Source organism: Cicer arietinum, chromosome 6 (assembly GCF_000331145.2).
Source record: "Cicer arietinum cultivar CDC Frontier isolate Library 1 chromosome 6, Cicar.CDCFrontier_v2.0, whole genome shotgun sequence".
In the NCBI taxonomy this organism is placed as follows: Eukaryota; Viridiplantae; Streptophyta; class Magnoliopsida; order Fabales; family Fabaceae; genus Cicer; species Cicer arietinum.
Window position 1 is genome coordinate 70,460,333 of NC_021165.2, and position 10,436 is coordinate 70,470,768.

A 10,436-nucleotide genomic window follows, 5' to 3' on the forward strand; every position below is an offset into this window, starting at 1 on the left:
AAAATGCAAGACAAGATGTTCTTATTGTAAAAAACTTGGACATCTGAAATTTGCTTGCTATTTTAGAAAAAGAGATGAAAAGATTGAAAGGAAAAAGGTACTTAATAAAAGAAATCATCCTATCAAAACAATTTTGAAAAAACTACAAAAAGGAGAACAATCTCCAGAACAGTTCCCAAACGGAGAAAGTTCCAAAATACATGCAGTACGTTCTGGAAGCTCGTTTAAACCAAAGTTCAAATCTTCTGAAACCTATATGGTTAAATCTATTTCAAAACCAACAACTAAAAACACAATTAGTTTCAAAAATAAAGGAATGCTATACCATTTCAAAGAAAAAGGGAATGTTGAAACTAACTCTCCAGGACCCAAAACAAAGTGGGTACCTAAGGCTGAAATAACATCTCATGCAAGTTGGTTTTCCAAATATAAAGAGAAAGTCTTGGTTCTTGGACAGTGGCTGCTTAAGGCACATGACATGGGATAAAAACTGCTTCATAACATTCATCAAGAAGGATGGTGGTTCGATCACTTTTGGCAATAATAATCAAGCTCAGGTTAAAGGTAATTGAACTATTGGTAAGACAAACTCTGCTCAAATAAATGATGTTCAATATGTGGAAGGTTTAAAACACAATCTTTTAAGCATAAGTCAGCTATGTGACAATGGATGTAAAGTCATTTTCAAACCAAAGGTATGTGAAACCAAAAAAACTCAAACTGAAGAAATTTTATTTTCTGGAAAACGAAAGAAAAATTTATATGTTTTATATCTCGAAGAACTACTTGATGAATCATCCTTTATATCAATCAATAAAGATAAATGGATATGGCATAAAAGGGCTGGGCATATCAGTATGAAAACCATTTCAAAAATTTCCAAACTTGATCTTGTTAGAGGTTTACCAAAACTTAACTTTGAAAAAGATAAAATATGTGAAGCTTGTGCCAAAGGTAAACAAGTTAAAAGTAGCTTTCACGCAAAAGATTTTGTAACAACAAATAGAACTCTTGAACTACTTCACATAGATCTCTTTGGGTCTGTCAAAACAACAAGTCTAGGAGGAATGAAATATGATTTTGTTATTGTTGATGATTTCTCAAAATTTACATAGGTTCTATTTTTAAAACAAAAAGATGATGCTTTTGAAGTATTCAAAACATTTTGTAAAAAGGTTCAAAATGAAAAAGAATCCAACATCATTTCTGTACGAAGTGATCATGGAGGAGAATTCATAAATGCTTCTTTTAAAACGGAGTTGTTGAACGAAAAAATAGAACACTACAAGAAATGGCAAGAACTATTTTAGAAGAATCAAATGTTGAAAGATATTTTTGGGCTGAAGCCATACACATCTTGCTATATCTTAAACCGTGTATCTATTAGAAAGATCATCAACAAAACTCCATATGAAATCTGGAAAAATAGAAAACCAAACATTTCTTACTTTCACATTTAAATTAAACATTTTATAACCTTTAGATTCAGTTGAGTATCCAAGAAAGATTGCTTTGTCAGATTATTTGAGAACTAACGTTGTTGAAATAAGTATACATATATTATTTGATGAGTTTGATAACTTAGATATGAGTAAAAAGGATGAGGAAGAAGAAACTCCAATTGAAACACAGCAGCAAAACAGTTTGCAGAAAACAGAGATTGATAAACAATCTCCGTTTCATTCTCCACCAAAAAGCTGAAAAACAATTGAAGATCATCCTCAAACCCAGATCATTGGAGACACGGCTGATGGAAACAGAACTAGAAAATCATTCAAGAATGATGAAAACAACATGGCAATGATATCTCAGATTGAACCAAAATCAATCAAAGATGCAATCACTGATCAATCTTAGGTAAATGCCATGAAGGAAGAACTACTGCAGTTTGAGAAAAATGAAGTCTAGACTCTAGTACCTGATCCATTAGATCAAACAGTCATTGGCACTCGATGGGTGTTCAGAAACAAACTTGATGAAGAAGGTAAGGTTATCAGAAACAAAGCAAGATTAGTAGCTCAAGGCTACAATCAACAAGAAGGTATAGACTATGATGAAACCTTTGCTCCAGTTGCAAGGTCAGAAGCTATTCGAATACTTCTTGCATATGCATCTCATAAACTTATTAAACTGTTTCAAATGGATGTTAAAAGTGCTTTCTTAAATGAGTTCTTAAATGAACAAGTGTATGTAAAACAGCTCCCAATATTTGAAAGTCAAGCAAAACCAAATCATGTTTTCAAACTTACCAAAGCACTATATGGCTTAAAACAAGCACCAAAGGCTTGGTATGAAAGGCTAAGTTCATTCCTAATTAAAAATGATTTTCAAAGAGGAAAAATCGACACTACACTATTCAAGAAAACAGAGGGAAATGATTTACTCATTGTTCAAGTATATGTTGATGATATCATTTTTGGATCAACAAATGAAAAATTGTGTGAAAATTTCTTAAAACTTATGCAAAGTGAATTTGAAATAAGCATGACGGGAGAATTAAGATACTTTCTTGGATTAAAGATCTGTCAAGAAAAATACATCAAAGATCTGTTAATTAAATATTAAATGAATGAGTCAAAAATCATGACCACTCCTATGCACCAATCTACTTCTTTAGAAAAAGATGAAAATGGCAAATCTGTTTCTGAGAAAGAGTATCGAGGAATGATTGGTTCTCTGCTGTATTTAACTGCTAGTAGACCTGATATAGTGTTTGCAGTAGGATTATGTGCCCGATTTCAATCAACACCAAAAGAATCCCATTTAACAGCAGTAAAACGCATATTTAGATATCTTGTTGGAACCACTAATCTTGGTCTTTGGTATAGAAAAGGTTCACATTTTGATATTATAGCATAATGTGATGCTGATTATGCCGGAGATAAAATTGAAAGAAAAAGCACGAGTGGAGCATGTCAGTTCTTAGACGAAACATTAATCAGTTGGTCTTGCAGAAAATCGAACACCATAGCCTTGTCCACAACAGAGGGCGAATATGTTTCAGCAGCAAACTGCTGTTCACAGGTTTTGTGGATTAAAAATCAACTTCAAGATTATTCTGTAAGCTATTCCAGTATTCCAATTTATTGTGATAATACAAGTGTTATAAATTTGTCTAAAAATCCCATTCAGCATTCTAGATCAAAACATATTGAAATAAAACATCATTTCATTCGTGATCATGTCAATAAGAAAGATATTAATTAATCTTTGTTGATACTCAAAATCAACTTGCTGACATTTTTACAAAGCCTCTTGTCGAGGATAGTTTCAATTTGATCAAAGAAAAATTGAAAATTATAAAAAATCCAGAAAATTATGAATAAATTATGCTTCTGCAGAAAACGGAGAACGTTTATCAGTCTCCTTTTTGCGACTCATCATTCTCCGTTCTGAAAAACCAACAGTTTTCTTTAATTTAACTTTTTCCCTCTCAAGATCAAAAAGACAAATCTTGACATTTAATACACATGCATTTAATACTCATCATTCTCCTCCTTCCCAAGTTCCTCCTCCAGGAAAATCCTCCTCTTCAAAAGGATCTTCTCCGTCCTTAGCTTCTAAGTTGTTTTTCTGCTACCTTTTTGAATGACAAAGGGGGAGAATTAAGTTAGTTTTTAATCTGAATTAAAAGACTGATTATGTAATTCTGCCCATAGTTTTGTATCTTTGTTCTAAATTAAATAAAAAACTAGTTTATTGCATATAGTGTTTTAAATTCTGTCAATTTAAAAATTGCACAAATTGAGGGGGATCTTTTTAAGCTCTTTTAAATACTTGATATTAGAATCAGAATTAAAATCTAAATTAACATGTTTGTCATCATCAAAAAAAGGGAGATTGTTGAGACAAACTCCATATTTAAAGTTTTGATGAAAATAAACAAAAGTTAATTAAGAAAGTTAATTATGATTCTAAAATGTTAAGTGAATTTAACATGTGTTTTTGAGTGAATTTAATTAAGAACATAATTAAGCAAAGCAAAGAAAACAGCAACAAGAACATTGAAACAGAGAAAGATCTCTAGCGTCAAAAATGTTCTTCACAGCATGTTGATCAAACTTTTTCTACCTCTTTAGCAAAGAGTTTGCCCTGGAAATTTATTCATATAGAACCAGCACATGGCAAGGAACAAATAGGATTCATCGAAGCTCAAAAAGGTTATCTAATCTTTAAAATAAAAGGACTCAAAGTCAGACAAAAATCAAGACAGTTTGTAACTCTAAAAATCAAATTGTCAAGAAAGTTTGATCAACCTTGATATATGATAAGACATTGCAAAAGACATCCAGAATGATTAAAATAGGAACTCCAAATTGATTATTAAATCTCAAGAAAGTTCAAATTGACAGACCCAGATTGATAATCAATCTTCGTTTTCTGCATAACTTCAACATATATGCATTCTCTTATGCAATGGCTTATAAATCTTCTCCAAACTCCTCTGGCTACATTCAAGACTCAAGATCAAGATTGTACTATCCAAGATCAAGGGAGAAACGTCAAAGGTTTTTTAACTAGAAGAAAAAACTGCTTTAATGCTAAACCAGAAAAGTCAAAAAAAGAAAGAAAAAAAAAAAGCAGTTTTTCAAAGCTGGATTATTTTTTAATCTGATATATTGCCTTCAGTCAAACTTCAAAGCACTATCAACAACTCTTTTTAACCTTCATTAAAGGCTTCTAATGCATATAAATAGAAGGCCAATATCCAAGATCAAAGCAAGAAATTCAAGTGCTGAAAAAATCCTTAAATCAATCACATTCATACTTGAAGTTCTGATTTTTCGCAAAACAGATGATGATCTATATTCTTATATTAGATTGAGTAATTATCATTAGATCCTTTGTAAAGAATCAATTCTCAAATAAGAGTTGAGCAATTTCATATTTTGTCAAAAACAATCCAATTGTAAAAACTCAAACTATAAGAGTTTCTTTATAGTTTGTTTAGAGTACATTGAATCCTATCAAAGTTAGATAGGTATTGTTATTGCTTTCTGGGTGGAAAGTAGTAGAGATTGAAACAGATCAAGGTTGATCTAGACTAGGTGTTGTAAGATCAAGAAGGTTCTTTGTTTTAAACACTTAGTGGAAAATCTCACAATGTGAGGACTGGAATATGACCTCGAAATAATCAGAATATATCAGTCTTTAATCAAATTAAAAGCAATATTACATACACAGCGCAATTATAATGCGGCATACAAGATTAACAATTACAAGTAAAAAGATAAGAGATAGAATGCACCAAGATTTATCCTGGTTCAGTTGTCAACGAGACAAACTACATCCAGTCCTGACAATCGAACTGGATTTCAGCTTTTTCTCCAATAGAAAGAATTGTGAATTGTTTACAGATTGTCCAGTTTCCTCGAAACCTATCTATCTCTCACAATCTCTTTCTTATTGCTCATCCCTTGATCCTTGTAGTCACTCAGCAGACTCACACAAAATCGATTTGGCCACAAGCTCAAAGTTCAATGTGATTTCAAAAAGGTACTTTCAATCGATTTGCCAATCGATTGTGTTCAAGACAGTGACTTAGCTATTTTGATGTTAATCGAGGTGCCAATCGATTTGTTTGTATTTGCCTGAAAAGTTCTTACCTGATATTTAGTTCAATCGATTGCAACCAACCTTAACATGATTGAAATTTTCACAATAAATTGTCCAATCGATTGTCTTTGTCACAGGTCAAGTTATTTTTCAAGTATTATCTAAGCAATCGATTACCCTAGAAAATAGATTCTCACTGTGACTTGATCAATCGATTTCCCAGTCGATTTGTTTCAATCAGTTTTTAATTTGTGATGTGCACAACCGATTTACCAATCAATTAGCCTGTAAAACAGGTTGCCACTGACTTGTGCAATTTTCATTTCTAATTGTGCCAGTTGATTGCCTAATCGATTATACAATCACAAACAGTTATGTTTCCTTACACCCTTGTTATGAAATCGATTTCCCAATCGATTTACTCAGTCAATATTCAACTTTGGTTGATTTCTTGAGTTCCAAGCAATTTGTTCCAAGTGTGAAGGATTGGATTGTTGTTCCTGAAATCTTGCTCAATTAAAATGTTAGATTTATCATATGATGTATGAACATTGTATGTTTGTTAATTATGTCAAAATTAGGATTCAAAGGACTAAAGTCCAACAATCTCCCTCTTTTTGCATAAGTGACAATCATACAATTTTAACTTGAGTTGAGCATTTCAAGACATAATATTAACAACATTTCATAGCATCATATGTACCATTATCAGATCATAGAATCAGAAGTATCATAGCATCTTAGCATAACAGTACACATGCTATTTATCAAAATCAGATCATTATTACATTAAAAATAATTCATTATCATTCATCAGAGTAAATAAATGCAACAAATATTAGCAAGTTATAATTTTTCTCCCCCTTTGTCAGTTAAGGCAAAAAGGCAGAAAAAAAATTTCCTCCCCCTATGTTAAAGAACATAAACATTGGGGATTGAAATCATAAAACATTGTGTATCAGGGCAATGAAAAACAGAGCAATTAATGAGCATATCAAAGGATTAAGACAAATGAATTCAGAGAGAAATGAGATAAACGTTTTAATTCATTATAGATATAGATTAAATGAGTACAACAAGTCATAGCAAAACAACATAGATCCTAATCTCCTAAACTAGGCCGGTCCTCACTATTATCTAAGGGAGAGGCAGAGACCGCTGTATTACCCTCAGCAGGTGTCTCCTCAACGTGAGTCTCAGGGTGATCTAGGGGAGTTGGGTTAGGTTACTCTGCTGCTTGACGACCGATGTCTTCAAATGACAACTTGATTCCCAAGTGAGCTTGAATCGCATCCACATCCTGAACAACCGAATTCAAGGATGCCTGGAGAGTCCTTAAAATTAACTTCCATTCTGGACTGTGATTCTAGCATCTTGGCATTGTGTGTCATCTGAGCTTCTATGAATTCCATTATCTTAGCAACAAAATCAGGAGGGGTTGTGGCAGTAGCAGGTTGAGGCTGAGGTTGTGCTGGTTCAACAGTAGGCTGAGGTCTTATCCAAATACCATGTAACCTTTTCAATTGCATCTGGTTTACAATTGATTCTCCAAATATCAGAGTGGTCTTTGCAGATTCTTCATTAACAAACGAAACTTTGAAATGTTTAAGAATCTTGGTAATCAGCTGTGGATAAGGTAACATAAGCTTGCTCTGTGAAGCTTCCAGCATGTGCCTTAGCACAATCCAAGTCCAGCTCATCATGAGCTCATTTGATAAACCCCATAACAGTAGTATGTCAAATTTCTGAACTACTGCATGGTTGCCTGAATGAGGTACAAGCATCCTGGTCAGCGTGTACATCAGCATCCGATGTTGGACCTTCATTTGACCGATAGGTAATGAAATGGTTTCCACAAAACCATCAATCATCAGGTCCTTTACTGCAGCATGCCTGTCAACAGATTCTTCCCAACCTTCGTCAGCCGTATCAGCTTCAGAACTGTCGTCGATAGATTTTCCGTAAAAAGGCAATCCTGATAAGGTAGAAAAATCATCAAATGACATAGCAATCCTTTTACCTTTGACTTGAGCCTTAAAACCTTCTTCAGTCAGCTTAAACGTAGAATAAAATTCCCTTATCAAACGCGGATAACTGTCGAGTGTAGAAGATAGAAAACTCTCAAGACCGTGAAAGCGCAGATGATTCTGAAACGTAAAACCGTCAATATCAAAGTAGGCAAAATCCAGAGTCCTACCCTCATGGATTTTTCTCTTTAGAAAGTCTGATGGTATAGAAGGTTCTGCATCTTTTTCCTTGGATGCAGGAACTTTCTTGGCAGGGGGTGAAGAAACAGGTTTCTTCTTCCTCTTTTGTGAAATTTCCTTCATGGCATCAGCCATGAGTTTTTCCGTTAGGGGTTCCTTTCGCTTTTTAGGCTTCTCTTGAATAGGAGCGGGTGCCTTGCCTTTGTCTTTGGCAAGTATTTTATGTGTAGGTATGGGTACTCTTTGTTAGAGTGGGTGGTGGTGAAGGGGTTCCACTGGTTGAAGATGATGAAGGTGAAGGAGTGCGTGCCTGAATTTGTTTTACTCGTGCCATACTCGTAGATTGAAGTAGATAGATTGTAGATTGAGTGTAGATAGCAACAAAATAACAATAGCAGAGACAGAAGGATGAAGCAAACAGAGAAAATTAGTGAAAACTAGAGAAATGCAGTGCAGAAATCGATTGAGAACTGTTCCTATTTAAACCCTTAAACGTGTAAATCGATTCCCAAATCGATTAGGTTACCGTTGCTGGTAATGTCAATCGATTTAGTAATTATTACACACAACGGCTAGTCACAACGGTCATATTTCAAATCGATTCCCAAATCGATTTCCAGTTTTACTTAATCAATGTCCAAATCGATTGTCTTAACGTTGAAAGAAAAACTAGTCGAAAATCGATTCCCAAATCGATTTTATACTCATTTTGTACTAAAGCAGCAAACTTTTTGAAAACTGAGAATGTATCACTTTTATGAGCTAAAAAGTAAGTCCATGTGAATCTAGAATAATCGTCAACCAGCACATATCCATACAGGTTTCCACCTAAACTCTTAACTTGGGCAGGTCCAAAAAGGTCCATGTGAACTAGTTGTAAAACTCTATTTGTTCTAACCAAGTCTATAGAGGGAAATGGAGTCTTAACCAGTTTACTTTTCTCACATGCATCACACAGTCTATCTTTAGAGAACTTCCTATTTGGTAGACCTAAGACTAGCTGTTTGCTGACAAGTTTATTCAAATGATTTATGTGTATGTGAGCAATTCTTTTATGCCAAAGCCATGTTTCATCTGAATTGGATAACAAGCAGCATATAGCACTTGGTACAGAATTGAAATCTAACATGTAAATGTTATTAATTCTGTCACCAACTAGCTTTATGTGTTTGTCATCTTTATGCTCAATAATGCAAGATTGTGATGAAAAACTTACTTGAAAACCTTTATCACATAGCTGACTTATACTCAGCAAGTTGTGTTTTAGTCCTTCAACATATAACACATTTTTGATTACTGCAGTTGACTCATTGCCTATGTCACCAATTCCAATAATCTTTCCTCTGTTGTTGTCACCATATTTGACAAAGCCTCCTTCCTTTAATGTCAAGGACAGGAATTTGGATTTGTCACCTGTCATGTGCTTTGAGCATCCGCTATCTAAATACCATGAATGCTTAGTGGATGTCAAGCACACCTGCAACATACAATCAGAATTTTGTTTTAGGTCCCCAATTTAAATTGGGTCCTGGATGGTTAGTGTCAAACACAGATTTCTTTGCTATCCAAACTTGCTTCCATCCTTTATTGGCTAATTTTTTAAATTTGCAATTTGACACAAAATGTCCCTTTCTGCAACAGAAATGACATTTGCCATCAAAGGATGAATGTTTGTTTGGTTTAGTAAAGATGTCATACATACTCTTAGCAATAGCAGATTTTTGACCATGTTTGACATTTCTGGTTTGCATATAACCAATACCATATCTATTTTTATTTCTTTTAACATGCATATTTGGTGTATATCCTAAACCAGATTTTTCATGAACATGTCTTTGATTGCTAAGTATGACATTCAGTTTATCTTTACTATTAGCAAACTTCAATAAATCAGATTTTAATGATGCAACATTATTCTCAAGTTCAATGCATTTTGCAGATTTGTCATGTGAATCCTTTTTCAGTTGTTCACATAAATTTTCAATTTCTTTATGGTCATTTCTCATTTGTTCAAGCATTTTCTTTGTGTTTAACAACTGTTTTTTGGAATTCACATAATCATCATGCAGCTCCCAGGACCAAACACATTGAAGTAAGACATCATTTTATAAGAGATCACTTTCAAAATGGAATCATTAAGCTTGAGTATGTTAACACTGCCGAACAGCTAGCTGACATCTTCACAAAAGCTTTACCAAGAGAAAGTTTTCTGTATATAAGGATGAAACTAGGGATCATTGATCCTAGTGAGGTATGATCGTTGATTCTTTCATAGGATTTCTGGTGTTTGCAGTTGTTTCTCCAGTTAAATCGATTTGGGAATCGATTACCAGCATAGTAAATGGTTTATAAAATCGATTTGGGAATCGATTGCTTTGGCCCCAGAATTCAAAGTTCAGAAAATTTGTTTTAACTTGCCCGAACGTCGATTGGGAAATCGACTAGTTTTTCTTTCAACGTTAAGACAATCGATTTGGACATCGATTAAGTAAAACTAGAAATCGATTTGGGAATCGATTTGAAATATGACTGTTGTGACTAGCCGTTGTGTGTAATAATTACTAAATCGATTGACATTACCAGCAACGGTAACCTAATCGATTTGGGAATCGATTTACACGTTTAAGGGTTTAAATAGGAACAGTTCTCAATCGATTTCTGCACTGCATTTCT

The 10,436-nt window shown here is 33.8% G+C and overlaps 1 long non-coding RNA gene across 1 annotated transcript in view; it reads right to left on the minus strand.

Moving 5' to 3' along the window:
• Positions 1 to 3,179: 3,179 nt before the first annotated feature.
• Positions 3,180 to 10,436, minus strand: part of LOC113787211 (uncharacterized) — a 17,412-nt gene continuing 10,155 nt past the window's right edge. Inside the window, exon 2 of the long non-coding RNA XR_012163534.1 lies at positions 3,180 to 3,580. This is a non-coding gene — a long non-coding RNA (uncharacterized lncRNA). The remainder of the gene's footprint in view (positions 3,581 to 10,436) is intronic.